Below are 14,319 nucleotides of genomic sequence, written 5' to 3' on the forward strand. Positions count from 1 at the left end.
CAGGTGCTTTCGTTATCGATTCTGGTGCGTCAACGCAGAAGTTTCGTGAAAGTTCTCAGGACACTTCCGCTGATGTTTCAGCGAAAAGTTTTATACAGAGATCTATTTATGGTGAAATATTGGCAAGCTATAAATGAAACACAGATTTCTGTGCACGACAACTTGCGACTGTCCCGCTGTGCAGAGCCGGCTCTGCTGGGCAGCTTAGTTCAAGCGAAAGCGAACGCAGCGCTTTTTACGGCTCTCTTTCTATCGGCCCCCCCAAGTCCCTCCCACGCCTTCTGGTGAGATCAGCCGTACAGCCGGATTGGTCCACGTCTGGTGACATCATGAAATCGTCGGGCGACTTGCCCGGTTGCCCAACTCTGCGTAAGCTAGCCAGGACAATACAGGAAAGATTTGTCCGCAGTATAGCAACTCCCGTCACGCGCTGGAAGAAAGGAAAGCAAGATTGTATCGCGCGAAGAAGAATGAACAGCGTAAAGAAAGAAAGAGACCATGACAGCGAACACATGTCGCGCCCTTGCGGCCTGTTCAGGCAACGCCTTCGTGGAGCGGCGCGGACGGTTGCATGTCCCTAGGCAACCGCCCCACTTCCCTTTCCCGCTAACCCCATCACAGGCGAAACTGCTCCGCAAGAGGCCGCTACTAGGAGTCATGCACTAGTTTGTTTGAGAAAGGTGGCGCTCAAGCGGCGGGCTGCAACTCAGTGTGGTCGTGACTATTATCCTCCAGCGTTTACACGTATTATGTATAAGTGCTTGTGGTAAAAAAAAAAATGGCAAGGGATGACATTACTGTAAGATCACGTTCAAGTGGCATAATTACAAAACATGTGCATTTGTATCATGGCGCAATTTTGGTAACATGCGGACTCCTGCTTAACATGAAAGTACGCTGAAACAAATTCGAGTTTTTGCAGTCAATGTTTGCCACAGTGAGATGGTCCCAAATAACGTTTCGTGCTCGAGACAGGAAAAATTCGCGCAATATAGAGCAAAGTGACAGGAGAAGCTCGAAATATGCGTGGCATATTTTATCAAAATTTCGCATTCCAGGACACGCGCCATTGATGATACATTAAAGGGACACTAAAGAGAAGCCGGAAGTGGAGCTTAAATGGTAGATTATCCTTTCACGATCACAGCCATACCATTCTTACTGCAAACCAATGTTTAATAAGCGAGAAAATAGCGAAAAACTGAAGGATAGGTGCTGACGCCCCTTCGAAATTTCCGCACTACACGTTCGTGACGTCGAAGATTACAAATGCAGGCCGGTCGTGATTGGTCGAGAGCGATTTATCGCTGTTAATAAAACGCAAAATGAAATACACCTTAAACGTACATAAACAGCATTTGCCAACTTTTTAAACCGTTTCAAGCGAGGAAGTACAAGTTAAGCACAAAATTAAATAAATAAGAAAAAATGGCATGGAGATACATGCGGCCGTGATAGTAACGTAGTTTCGTTTTTGGTCAATGCATCGTTGCGCGCGCCTGTTCCGCTCTATGGTGTTTGGTTGCGTGTTGCGTGGCTCGAAAAACGTTGACTTCGCGGGAAACAGCCAGAAAATGCCTCGTGTGTGTAGTGTTGAGGGCTGTATAAATGGCCCAAGGCGCTTGCTCAGGGGCAGCGGCAGTGTTGACTCGATTGTGTCCTTTCATGTGGTGTCGCGCGGAGAGCCCCGGCTCCCCGGCGTTCGCAATGGCTCAGTGCTCTGTCGATGGTGAAACGGCAAAAGAGCCAGAGAAACCGATGGTGTGCTCTCTGCATTTCTCGCCCTCGGATTATGTGTATAATCTTGCCCTCGGAAAGTATCTTGGCGTGCCCCAGAGGCCAGTCCTTGCTCGAGTAGCTGTTCCCCATAATGCGGCCTTCATAAAACCCTTTACCCGTGCCCCTGCAGCAGCAAACTGGCGGGTCGGTGAGTGCTGAATGTCATTAAATAAATCCACGAAATAACCATACCGAGTACATGCGCAACTTTCTACGCTTGTTCTGTCGGGAACATCGTCGCCTGGTGGACCGGACGCTTCGCCTCCGTGGACGAAAACGAAGCTCTGCTTTCCGCCGGCGCGGCCGGCGGCTCACCGCCATCGCACGCGGAAACACCTACCGCTCGAGCACGGAGGATCATTTCGCGCTCCGTTTCACTGAATATCGCTGAAATGCAGTCCTGCTTCCCTGGCGATCTCTTCGTTGCAAGGTTCAGCGGCAGCAACGGTATCCATCGCGACGAACGCAAACGCAGCGACCATGCATGCAGCCATGATGCATCCAGCGCCTCGGACGTTTACACAAGCGGTGACGTATCATGGCGCATTCTGATTCGCTGAGAGCAATGAAATCTGTGACGACACTGCTTCAGCACCAAATCTGGGGTGAGAGAAATTGAGGAAGAGATATTTGGTCTTTGTTTACGAATATCTCCGCTAATAACTCATAATTTTGCACCCAACAAAAACTGCATGCATTCCTGAAGGTCCCTCTTTTATTCCAGCTGAACTTCCTGTTTCTCTTTAGTGTCCCTTTAAACTGTATGATACACTGAAGGAGGCTATAGTCCCTTTACCTTGCAAGTCTTCCGTTGACTCAGGCGACGTACATCGTTTGTTCGACCACTGCTGATCTATTGAACTGCTCAATTCGAAACAATTCAGATTAAAAAAAACTGATTTGGGCAGTGTATTCCTCCCAACTTCACAATTCAAATGCAAAGGCGGCATCATTTTCTGACCTTATCTCATCAGAAATGTATAACCCAAGTAAAAGGCTAGTCTGTTTTAACAAGAACACTAGTGGAATATTGTAGTTATGAGTTATGGGTATCGGTGTGTCAAGTGGCACTTGGCATCTTTGATCACGATTATAAGTTGAACCCCCTAATATAGATAGGGTGTCCAGTGCCCCAATTGCCGATACCCCCCACTTCGGGCTGTGGCTGCACATAATTCTGCTTCAGAGCAGTCCATGACCGTATGGTTCACTCCGAGACGTTGACGCACACTAAATGTCCATTGTAACGGTCCGGCGCATCTAACACAACGAAATCGCAGAATGCATACCATGAGAAAATTGAATGTGTTTTTATTTTAATTAAGTTCAGAAATGCTTACTGAGATACCTGTCCGAGCTCAATCAGGCATAAACTGTATAGCACCTTTCCTGCCTGATGCACCTCATAAACCGTCTACCGCCATGATGAAACATCACGTATAATAAGCTGCTTAATCGACCCCAAAACAAATAGAGACAATTCGCTATGAAAAGTCATGATGAACAACCAGGCAGGACAGACTCGTTATTCCGCCTGTTGTTTTTTTTTTTTTAATTGCGACAGCGTGCCTTTTCGCATAAAGAAGCATTTACGACTTTAGGTACACGCCGGATTCTCGGAGTAAATGCAGCAGGGTCCGGTGGTGGGGCGCGAAGATCCAACTGTCTACACCCGGCGGCTGACTTGGGTGTGCTCCACATCGAAGCAGTTGTTTCTAGTGGAGGGCGTGTTGAGAGGGCCAAGTCCAGAGAAGGTGCCCATGTCCACCTCGTAGATAGCAGCGGGACAGAAGGGGCAGGAATCGCTGACGGAGGCACGGCACTGTGCCGACCACGACCAGGTTACCGCAGGGGTTAGGGCGACATTCCGCCTGTTTTGTTGACGCTTGATGTACGGTTGACTACTGAAAGTGCATACAGCCGAAGCCAACGCATGTGCATCTAGAACGTCTCTGATTAGCGTTTTCTCCGATTAGATTTTATTTGCGCTCTTTTGCAGAAATAAAACGATTGCGTTTCTTGGATATGCGTGTGGGCGTGTTATATTGGGAAAGGTATATGTGGTATCAGTGATGTGCTTCGAGTTCAATTCTTGCGTTCCACGTTCGCTCTTTTGCCAGCGACTTGCAGCTGCCACAAAAGCATTGGGAGGGAATGGTGGTTATGGCGAATTGTGAATACTCTAAAGCACTCCTAGGACGTTACATTTAGTTAGAGCCTGCAACAAGTTCTCACACACTCTAAGCGGGTAACTGTTAATTGCTGCTCGTTGCTCAATTTTTTATTTGTTTCCGAAGCTGTGACATGGTTTGGTGCAGCGTCGTCAGCGTGGTCGATGGTGTACCAGGCCATAGCATTGTCATCTGTGACTTCTTTGGAGTTCACTGCAAGTTTACCTCGCGAGAAGTGAGGTGCTTTAGAGATTCCAGCAAGGCGAGTGTTGTCGAAATTAGACAAATTAAGAGTATCGTACGAAATGTTCAATATATCTGCTGACACGCTGTGGCACTTCAAGAAAAAATCCACTAATGGCGAATGACAAGTCAAGTTAAAGTGATAGGTTATTGCTCGAAAACACCTGAGTTGACAATATTATCGAGAACTGAGCTTTAGAATCGAGCAATTGAAGTTAATGTAGGGCATAATTTCAGACTACCGGCGCATTCTAGTACTAGACCGATGAGGTCCTAGTGCCTCATTATAATTGTGTCACTAGTGCTCAACCACAGATATTAAAATATTATTGCATTGAATTACAAGACCAAACAAAATGGTACACTGTTCAATTCTATTTGATTCTTACAAAAAAGAACTCAATGGCTTTACCCGTGACAGTGACGCGGGTGGTGAAAAGATTTCCTTTTGGTTGGACCCCGCGCCACGCATGCGCTCTCGTTTTGGTAGTTTTGTCATGGTGTAGTCCTGTGCTGATCATGCTAGCTCGCTAAGCTCACACTAACCGCAAGCAGCAGAAAATGGCGCGTCCACGTGATGTTATTGTTCGGTTTCTGACCATGGTATCGCGTTATAGATAAGAACCGCAGCGTCAGCTCTCGGGTGCCGTTTCACTCATCAAGGACTGCGAAGAGAGGTGATGTATGCTGCATAACACTGCCTCGCAGGAGCTGGAGGAATGAGGCTTCTTCAGCCATCTCTTTCTCGCAAACTAAGTCTTTTCTTCGCAAGAAACACGTGCTGTGAGGTTTCTGGAATGGTAATAATGCGAATAGCATTCTTGGCACTGTAGGACCACTTTTATTGCTGTAGCAATTATATGGACACTCCAAGCGAATTTCTGCCGTCGTCGTCGCCGTCATAAGTCGCCGTCGTCGTCGTCGCCGTGAGGTTCCGTATAAAGTCCAAGGGCGATAAAACCGTCACCGCGCGCCGTATGCTGTATGTGCGAGTGAAAGTGCACGAGGAACGCGCACTTTCACAGAGAGCGAACGCACAGCGGAGTGCAAACACGACCGTCGCCTGAAAGGCCGTGCAAGGATGGGAGGGAGAGAGGGGGGGGAGGCGACGTTGTGCTGCGGCACCAACGGCGCAAGGGGAACTGATGAATCAGTCTCGCACGCGAAAGGAGGAAAGCGAGAAGGCAGCGCAGGTGGGAGGGGGTGCGGCTTCTACTCTGCCCGCAACTGCGTACTTGTATGTACTTTGCGCGGCAGCGGGCGGTCGCCTGCACCACACTTTGAAAGCGATCTACAGACGGCTCATGGCTTTGTATGCGCTGTGCCTTTCGCCGCTCAGTTTCCGTTGAAGCGATAGACCGCACGACCGCAGCTCGCTGCTGCTGCTGCGCTAGCTCACGCGAGCGTTTTGATAGTGGTTGTCTGCGATCGTCGAGTGAAATCTATTCATGTTTACTTGTGCGCGCTAACACCATGCTTGTTAATTCAGTTAGTAATTAGGCGAATGTGTTCAAGTTTACACAGGTGATAAAACTACTATCCTTACTCTGTTTAGCTCAGTACTAATTTGCTATTACAATTGATGCTTCGCCTTTCGGGCGAAACTGCGACTTTTTGGTGCTGCTATCGAGCCATACACCTATACCACCACGAATGAGGGCCGATCCCGAGGATCATCATCATCAACATCAGCACCCTCAGGTTATTTTTATGTCCACTTATGTCCACTTTATGTTCAGTTTGCATGGGAGAAAGCATCGCGTTCAACCATCTTTTTTTATGAAAGGGGTTTTCATTTTCCCTTAAAGGTGTCTTAAACCTCCTTTCGAGCTTGGTGAAAAAACCCAGTCCGTGGATAGCATACACGCTGTGAACATCTCAGCCAAATTCTGCCGTCGCACGCGGCACGTGGAGCTCGCAAGCGGAGCGCGAAGTCACCTTTTACAAGCGAAGCTTGTCCATGTTTAGCGTGAACGTCCGTGCCTGTTCGCAGAAACTAGCATCATCAACAATGGCTCGTGCGTCGTCTTCTTCCACAATTGGCGCGTTGGCGCCCCTCCCGCGTCTTCTGCGCTAGCTGGCTTCGTTGCCGCTCATGATTCCAGCGTACAATTTCACTTCTCTGTCATGTCATGTAATGGGCATACGGCGTTTACAGGGGTATGAACCATTGCGTAAGGGGGTATGAGCCATTCATTGTCCTACGTGACGGACAGATTTATTTTCGAAGCAGTATAATTTTGAAGAATCGAAAGAGGCAATGGCGGGCGGATGCTGCTAACCACGCCGCCGAGCAAACTCGGGACATCTAACGCTTCTCACTTTGGTGTTGTACTCAGGTGAACGTACCCACTACTGTAAGGCGTCCATGTGTTGATCTGACATTTGTAAACGACATGTGTGACATCGAGATGACAGAACCCCTCGCAGTGTATACCACAGCGATCACAAGTTTACTCTGCTCACTTGCAAAAAATTGACCGGTGAAGTTTCCGATGTTCAATAAACATGTATTTCACTCCCAACGTGTATCCACACAATGTATCCACACATAGTATCCACACAATGCACATCTCGTTAATCACAAGTGCACATTCCAGTAAACGAAGTTGATGGCAAAGGGGGTGGTTAGCTATACAAAGGGACAAACACCGCTTATCATCCATCTTCACGGAGTGGAAGGGCCGACGATTTTTTTCTCAAACGCTCTCTTTTCAACATAACCCTGCTCATCAATCTTTTCTGGACCCTTTATTTTGTAATATAGCTGATTCCCATATACGCAGCCGCTATTTGGCAAGTAGCGGACATCAATCAAGATGGGTTTTTCGATCAGTGCACTTCTTCCTACTCATACTGTGTATATTTGACGTGGTTTAATAAGCAGTCTGAAGTAAGCGGAAATCTGCTTTCGAATGTCGTTAAGAATTGCGTACTTCCGCAAGAAGCCGTCTGTCATCTGCTCACGCTCGGCTGCGGCCGCCCATGTAGGAATTAAGCTTTGGCCACCGTAGCCATCGGGTCTCGCGGATTTTGAATAGTTTTAACGCTCAACTAGCCTAGAACTACGCGAAACTTAAGGTTACACCACACTCACGCTGGTCAGTGCACGCACGCTCCTGGCCGCTCCTGGTTAGACCACAGAACAGAGAATGTAGACCACAGAATGGAAACTGTACTTTCCACAATGCAACAGAAATAAGAGTAGCGGGTGCATCGGGAACTAAATTATACGATCGAGAGATGATGCTGTCAAAATCAAAACTAATATCGTCTCCATTACGTAGTGAGCAATATGGTCGCTACGGTACCGGCTGGTGGGGTTGGTCGCGCAGCCCGCTCGCCAATTTTGCGCGTTTTGTTGTCGGTGTCGAGGTGTATTTGTGTGTGCGGTACTCTAATATGACTACAGATTTCTTTATTATGTCGCCAGATGATAAAAGCCAGGTGAACTGGCAAGAAAAGCACTTCAAACTAGTAAGGTTAAAGCTTACATTGTTCATTGTCAATAGCGAATAAAGCAGTACGTGTCCACAATTTTGTACAAATCAGGTGCTGTCAGTCACTAAGTTTGCAACATACAGACACACAGATAGCCATCTATTTAGTGGAATTGAAAGCTCAAATCGAGCAAATTCTTCTCGTCCTTTCCGGCGTGCCATTTAAAGCAGGGAGAACGAAGCTTCGCCCAACGATATTTACGCTGGCGAAATGCCAAAAGCATTGGTGTATGTAGATTTAGGTGCATGTTAAAGAACCCAAAGAGGTCAGAATTATTCCCGGGTCTCCCACTACGGCGAGCTTCATAATCATATCGTGGATTTGGCACGTATGACCCAAAACTTATCTCAATTATCCGCACTGTAAAACCAAGGAAGCGTAGCTGATGGCACAGTGCCGTGAACATGCTTTAGAAATACACAGAAAACACGATAATCTGGTGCTTAACCGAAAAAAAGTTGGGCCGTTTCCCTCGAACGGTGAAGCGTTGACAACGATAGCAAGGTTTAGTGTTGCACTTGCACTCATTGGACGGTTTCATGGTAAAGTGAAGGTAGCACGAAATAACAAGCACAGAGAGGTAGAATGGGCACCGCAAGCCCTCGGATGGTGTTTTAACTATACGGAGATGCAACGTATGTTGGTGTGGCGCAGCATGCAAAGAAAGTCCTTCTCTCTGAACAGCTCCAGACAGCTACCAGGGGTCTCACAACGCTGGCGTGATGAGGCGCGCCGCGAGTGGCATTGCAGGCGTAGCACCTCGATGGTGCATGAGACCACCGGGAAATCCTCGGCGTTTGTCAGCGCCAAGTGAAACATTACAAAACGTTAGCTTGGTGCTAGGAGGACATGAAAAAAATTAGAGGACGCATCGCCTTTAAGAGTGAAACGCGATAGCGTTATCGGGCCCCGTTCGCATTGCATTTTTCTTTCAGTGTTTCACAACACAGAACCTGGGAAAGCCAGCTTACAAAGACCAAGCTTACACCGATCCCATTAAAGTCGGCTTCACTTTTAAACAGAAATGCATTGCTGAGTAGACGTTCTTCCTGGGTAATATATAAGTCATCTTATATTAAAATGTGAAGGCCCTAGCACCTTTTTTATGATTTTATTAATTCTTTGCTATTGCCCCGACGCGCGCTGCATGTCCAAAATGCATTAGGCTGGCGAAGTTCCCAATTTGACCTGCCGAGGATGCGAGCGCCATCTAGATAGCATTGTCGCAAATAAGTTACCTGAGCGCTCCGTGTTGGTATGGTAGAGGTGCTGGAAAAGAGGTTTGCGTTTGAGTTTCCCCGTAACAGGATATGTTTTCTCGTACATTCAAATTACATACAATCCCAGGCCACCTAGTCTGTACATTGTGGTGGATCCCATTTTTCTGATGGATTTCACTGTGAGAAATGCAATTTTTCTTCACCAAAACCTTGCACCACGTGGAGGGCCAGCGCGGTCGGGGTGGTTCGGGATGATTTGCTCCTTCGCTAACACCTTGCGCCACGCGGAGAGCCTGCGCGGTCGGGGTGGTTGGGGATGATTTTGTCCTCCACGGACGCCGACATCCACGCCAGTGCCGACGCCGACGCCGGATTTTCTACGACACGGGGCCCTTAACGCTGTCGCGTTAAAATTGCTGGAGTAGAAAGGACGCTCTGCAAGAGACGTCAGCGCCGCCATATTGTGGTGGGTAGAAAGCTCTGTCTCTGTGGCCGCCAGATTGTGTACAGCGACTGCAGTGCGCGGTGGTCTTTCCTGGACAAAGGTGCCTCTGCAGCACCTTCGTATACGTGCAGCCCGATTGCAACGAGCATGGTTCAACCCTGCGTGTGGAATGAACCATGCTCGCCACACCAAAATTTCAAGTCGACCAACCCCCAAATTTCAGTTTAGTAATGATCATTCTCGGGAAAAAAAAAACGGCGGTGAAATCGCACGATATGCTACGCAGCCGGTTTCCTACCCACCACACGATGGCAGTCGGCGGCTTCACTGTCCTCTACGGGTAGGTATAGGCGGCTTCCACTCCAGCAATTGATATTTACTGCCCACTCCACTGACCAGTGCAACTATACACAGCAGTTCAACAGTAACGCTGGTCTGTTTAGAATGTTACAATGTCGCACGTTTGAAAGTAAGCGATCCTTTCTTCGAGTTACGCCACCGAGGCGATTGAGCTTAGCACTTCCGGTGCGCTTCCGTTGCTTTGTCGTTTTCGCAGCCATACACACTCCGCGTCTCTGAAGACCTGCGCTCTAACCCTTCGTACACGGGCCGAGCTTACACTGTCGAATGGGAAAGCACGACAGCGCCTGTGCCACGATCTCGCAGTAGAGCGGCTGCACGCGCCAGGTCACTGAACGATTGGGTCAAACAAACGACATGACTTGCACCGCCACCGATCGATCCAACAGCGTCTGCAACGTGCTGTACACCGGCCCCCTGGTGCACCGAGTTTTGCGCTGCACCGGCGGAACATTTTACCACGAAAGTGTTTTATGCCGGGTTTCACGACTGATTTCCGGCAACGGATGTAACGGCCGCCACCTAGGAGAGGTGAAGCGAAGTACTGCAACGTGACACTAACGAGCACTTCGGTAGTTAGAGCGCAGTGGAGGCTCCAACGCGGTGTAGCCATAGAATAAAGAAACAAGTGTAGCCTCATGCATAGAGTTTCATAGAATAATTATACAATAAGTAATCATACAATAAAAAAACATTATTAAAGTTGTCCGATGACAGGATTCGAACACAGGACCTCTATAGTAGGCAAGCCCGATACTGAAACCATTAAGCCACGGACGGTTCGTTAATCTTTATTGGCGGTTTATCGTGTACAGGAAACAGAGCCAAACATGCACATACTAAGAAATTATAACATTGACAATGCCATACAAATGGCATACCAGCAATTCTTAGCTGGCCTGTTGGAGTTAAATGCGTTTCAATGACACCAAGTCATCCAGCGCATTAATCCATGCTTGTGGTTCGTCTTGGTTCCTGCAGATTTCTCTTATATACGTGGCATTATCTATGAAATACTCTCTGGCATGTCGGGCATCAGCATCTGCATTTAGAACAGCCATTCCAGTATTCCATAGGCTGTGCATGCACATCAACATAACCATGTCATAGAGCAAGCCTCCTGTTATATCTGTCGGCAGGAAGCGAATTCCGTATGCAGCGCCCTGGCAATTCTTTCTTTAACGTTCGTTTGAGGATGTTCCATAAGAATACTGCATCCCAGCCGTCCAGGAATAAGTGGTCGATTGTTACTGGTTTGTTCTAAATTATGCAGTTTATACTGCAGGGAACGAATATTCCCTTTTCCTCGAGCCAAGGCTTCACAGGAAGCGTGCCGCTATTAAGTTAAAAGAAAGACTTCGTTGATGCTCTCAATGGCATCCTCCTTACCCTCTTTAGGACGTCTCCTTCGGGCCCGATAGCATACAAGGTATGATACAATGGTTCCGGCAACATAACATCAACAAGGTCCTTAATACAATTTTTTAAGCGTAACTGCACTCAAATATTCTAAAGAAAATCGTGCATACAAAATATTGAAAGAACAAACAACTTTATGAAGAAAACCTCACACACTTGGTCGACTCATGGCATTTGAGGAAAACGACATAATACGGTAACACATCACGCAGTCTTGTTTGAATGATTGTTCTCAAGAAATCGTTCATTTGATCTTTCACAAAAATGAATCTACTTACAATCTGCCTTAGGAATACGTGACATAGACCTAGCCCACCACTTTTGACAATGAAACAAAATGGTTCGACTTGGTCTTGCCAAGTCGAACCAATTTGTTTCGACTTTGCCTATGCCAAGTCGAACCCCACACATAGACAGCAAAAAATCTCTGTAATTTTTTGCACATTTAGTCGCGACATGCAGAGAACTTGCAAAACGTAAAATAACTTTGCAACAAGAAAAATATTGCATACTGTTGCGCTAGCAAACATGGAACTCATAATCAACATTTGTAAGACTAATTGGCCGATAAGACTGGACTGACAGAAGTTTAAGAGAGTCATCAAATTTCGGAATTAAAACAGTATGACTTCTGCGGAATTATGGGGGCATGGGTTTTTGTTCGTAAGTTTCGATTAGGACAGGAATGTAACAGCAGTGCCACTTGACACTTAAATGCTTTATACAAGGCAGCACCAATTCCACCAGGTCCGGGGGACTTTCCCGTGCTGAGTTGCTGTATAGTAATTTCTATTTCTGAAATAGTGCTTGGCGCTTAAAGTCTTTCTTTCTCTGTATCACCCAAAACAGACATCAATGACAAAAAATTATCCTCAAAGCCATTATGTACTTGCATATTTTGGCCTATCAAGGTTCGATAGTATCGACAAAAGCTTTCTGAATTTGCTGCTGGGGTCTTGCGTAACTTCTCGATATCAAATTTATTTTATTTCGTTCTGTGCAGCGTACCTTTTTCCGTCCCTTAGCGCTCGTTTCGTATGCGCTTCTCCAAACCATAATCACTAAGCACGCTGCGCGAATGACGGTGCCGTGATAATTATCCTTATCAATAATCTATAGCTGCGCTTTCACGCTTCTTTCTTATTTCGTTGCTGAAGTTACCGGGCTTGTCACTCTCAATATGAAGAAGGAAGTAGTCTAGTTCGGATCGTAGATTGCTTTCTTTTTTGTTTTTCGCTCTTACACAAGACGCGTGATCTTTCTATGGCGTTTAATTTAATTTCATTCTTAAAATCTTCCCACATTGCGATAGTGCTTGTGTGGTTTCTGTGGAGTGGTTTTTTTAAATTGTTAGTTATGTTTGGCACTGAATGCTTCATCTGTAAGTAGTTTATCATTAAGCTTCCACGTTTCTCAATCAAACTTTGTTTTTCTTTTTTGCCGATCGTGAAGGCTGTGGTCACTAAAGGAAACATGTGTTATGCCACAATCTCTGCGCAAAGGAATGAGTGTCGCTGAAACGTATGCGTGGTCTAGCCTTGCCCCAGAATTGCGTTGGTAGTGCGTGCAAACGGAACAATTTTCAGACGAAAAACAATTCTCCAACGTCCTCTAAATTATGCTTTTTTACTAACGAATCCAGTAGTAATGCACTTTGGTCCCTTACTGGTGCTCGGTTAACTCGATCTTGAGGTCGGCATACCTAATTATAGTGACCGAATAAAATTACCATTCGCTCAGTTTTCATATAATGATTAACTGTGTGAAAGAAGTCAGTTCGTCCATTTTTTCTGTTCGGTGATTATACACATAAAACCCGCCACTTAACACTCGACAACACCAAAATCACATACTACAAATCGGCCTTTTTCACACACAGTTACAGCTTCTACCACTATGCCAATTGAATTATTAAGAAAAATAATACAGCCGCCCGATGTGCCGTCAGCATGACACACACATGCATTATGACTTGTTCTAAAAGGCTGCACCATGCGGTCCGTTTGCTCTTTGTTTGCGACCTTTGTTTTCTGGACTGCCACCACGTCTCGTTAATTTTCCAAAAAGAGGCGGTTTAGCTGGTACTGCCACCGCCTCGAAGCTAGCCCTCGAACGTTAATCATGGTTACGCGCAATGCTACTTCATGTTTGGAAGCCATGATTTTTGTGAGTGCAAGAAGACCGCATGGTGCCTACCTCGCGACCGTGGCCCGAGAGTGCCTTCCTCTGTAGTCTTTCGACGACCCTGCCTGGCTGGTAGAGCCATCTTAGGGTGGTGGATCCGTAGTCGATTTGCGGCCTGACAGCACGTTCGGCTTGGGCCGAAGCGAGCTGCGCCGTCCAAGCAGCCTAATTTGTGACTTCGGCGGTGGTTCACCACTCCCAAACGTTTCGTCGGCGTCCGGTCCTTCGCCGGCTGTTTCCTCGTGCGTCCTCTTAAAGGGTCCCTGAAACGGTTCGGACAAATTTCGTAGACGCGTAGGGTACAGCTACAGTAAAACATTCGCGTCACAATTTAAGTGAAGCGTCTAATATTAAGAGAGCTACGGACGATTACAAGTTACCCTCCTCCCTAGCAACGCATTTTCTCCTCAACTCGTTCGCCGAGTGATCGGGGATAAGCTCCGCCTTCGCTGGCTCTATGTCATGATGTGACGTGATGTCGTCGACTTCCGGTTGTCTTGGAGACAGCGCACGAAGGCTCTACAACCTCTCCGCTAGCCGCCTGGCCGTCGATCCCCAGCGAGACGATCAAGCAGCGTGCGTTGCGAGTGTTCTGTCGCAGCATCGAGTGTGTCCGGTATTCCAGTTACCGCAGGCGTTCTGGGCGTTTTGGCGGATAGGCAGAGGCGTAAACTAAAGCGCCCCATACCACTGTGATGAAGAAGCTTTGTAGACGTACGTGAGTGGCCTGATCGGCATGCGCTGTCCAGCCATCTTGTGGCGCAGAGCTTAACCAGCCAAATGCAGAGCTAATATTGCTGTAACCAAGTGTAAAAACATTTTAAACGTATAAAAATACAAAGAGAAGCCGCAAAGTAGAATAAACTTGGTAACTGCTATATTGGCTCTGTGTTTGGTTGAGCTTTGTGCCGCCAGGTGGCTGCACCGTGCAATCAGTTCCCGTTTGCGCCTCCGTTCATCACGTAAAACGCCCAGTACACTTGCGTTCGCGTTTACC

At 47.2% G+C, this 14,319-nt stretch overlaps 1 protein-coding gene across 1 annotated transcript in view; it reads right to left on the bottom strand.

The window, feature by feature from the left end:
* Positions 1-13,872, bottom strand: part of LOC119440648 (arylsulfatase B) — a 38,416-nt gene extending 24,544 nt beyond the window's left edge. The window contains exon 1 of the mRNA XM_037705539.2: positions 13,335-13,872. The gene's annotated coding sequence lies outside the window, so the exon portion shown is untranslated. The remainder of the gene's footprint in view (positions 1-13,334) is intronic.
* Between the last annotated feature and the right edge of the window lie 447 nt (positions 13,873-14,319).

This window comes from Dermacentor silvarum, chromosome 2 (assembly GCF_013339745.2).
Source record: "Dermacentor silvarum isolate Dsil-2018 chromosome 2, BIME_Dsil_1.4, whole genome shotgun sequence".
Classification (NCBI taxonomy): Eukaryota; Metazoa; Arthropoda; class Arachnida; order Ixodida; family Ixodidae; genus Dermacentor; species Dermacentor silvarum.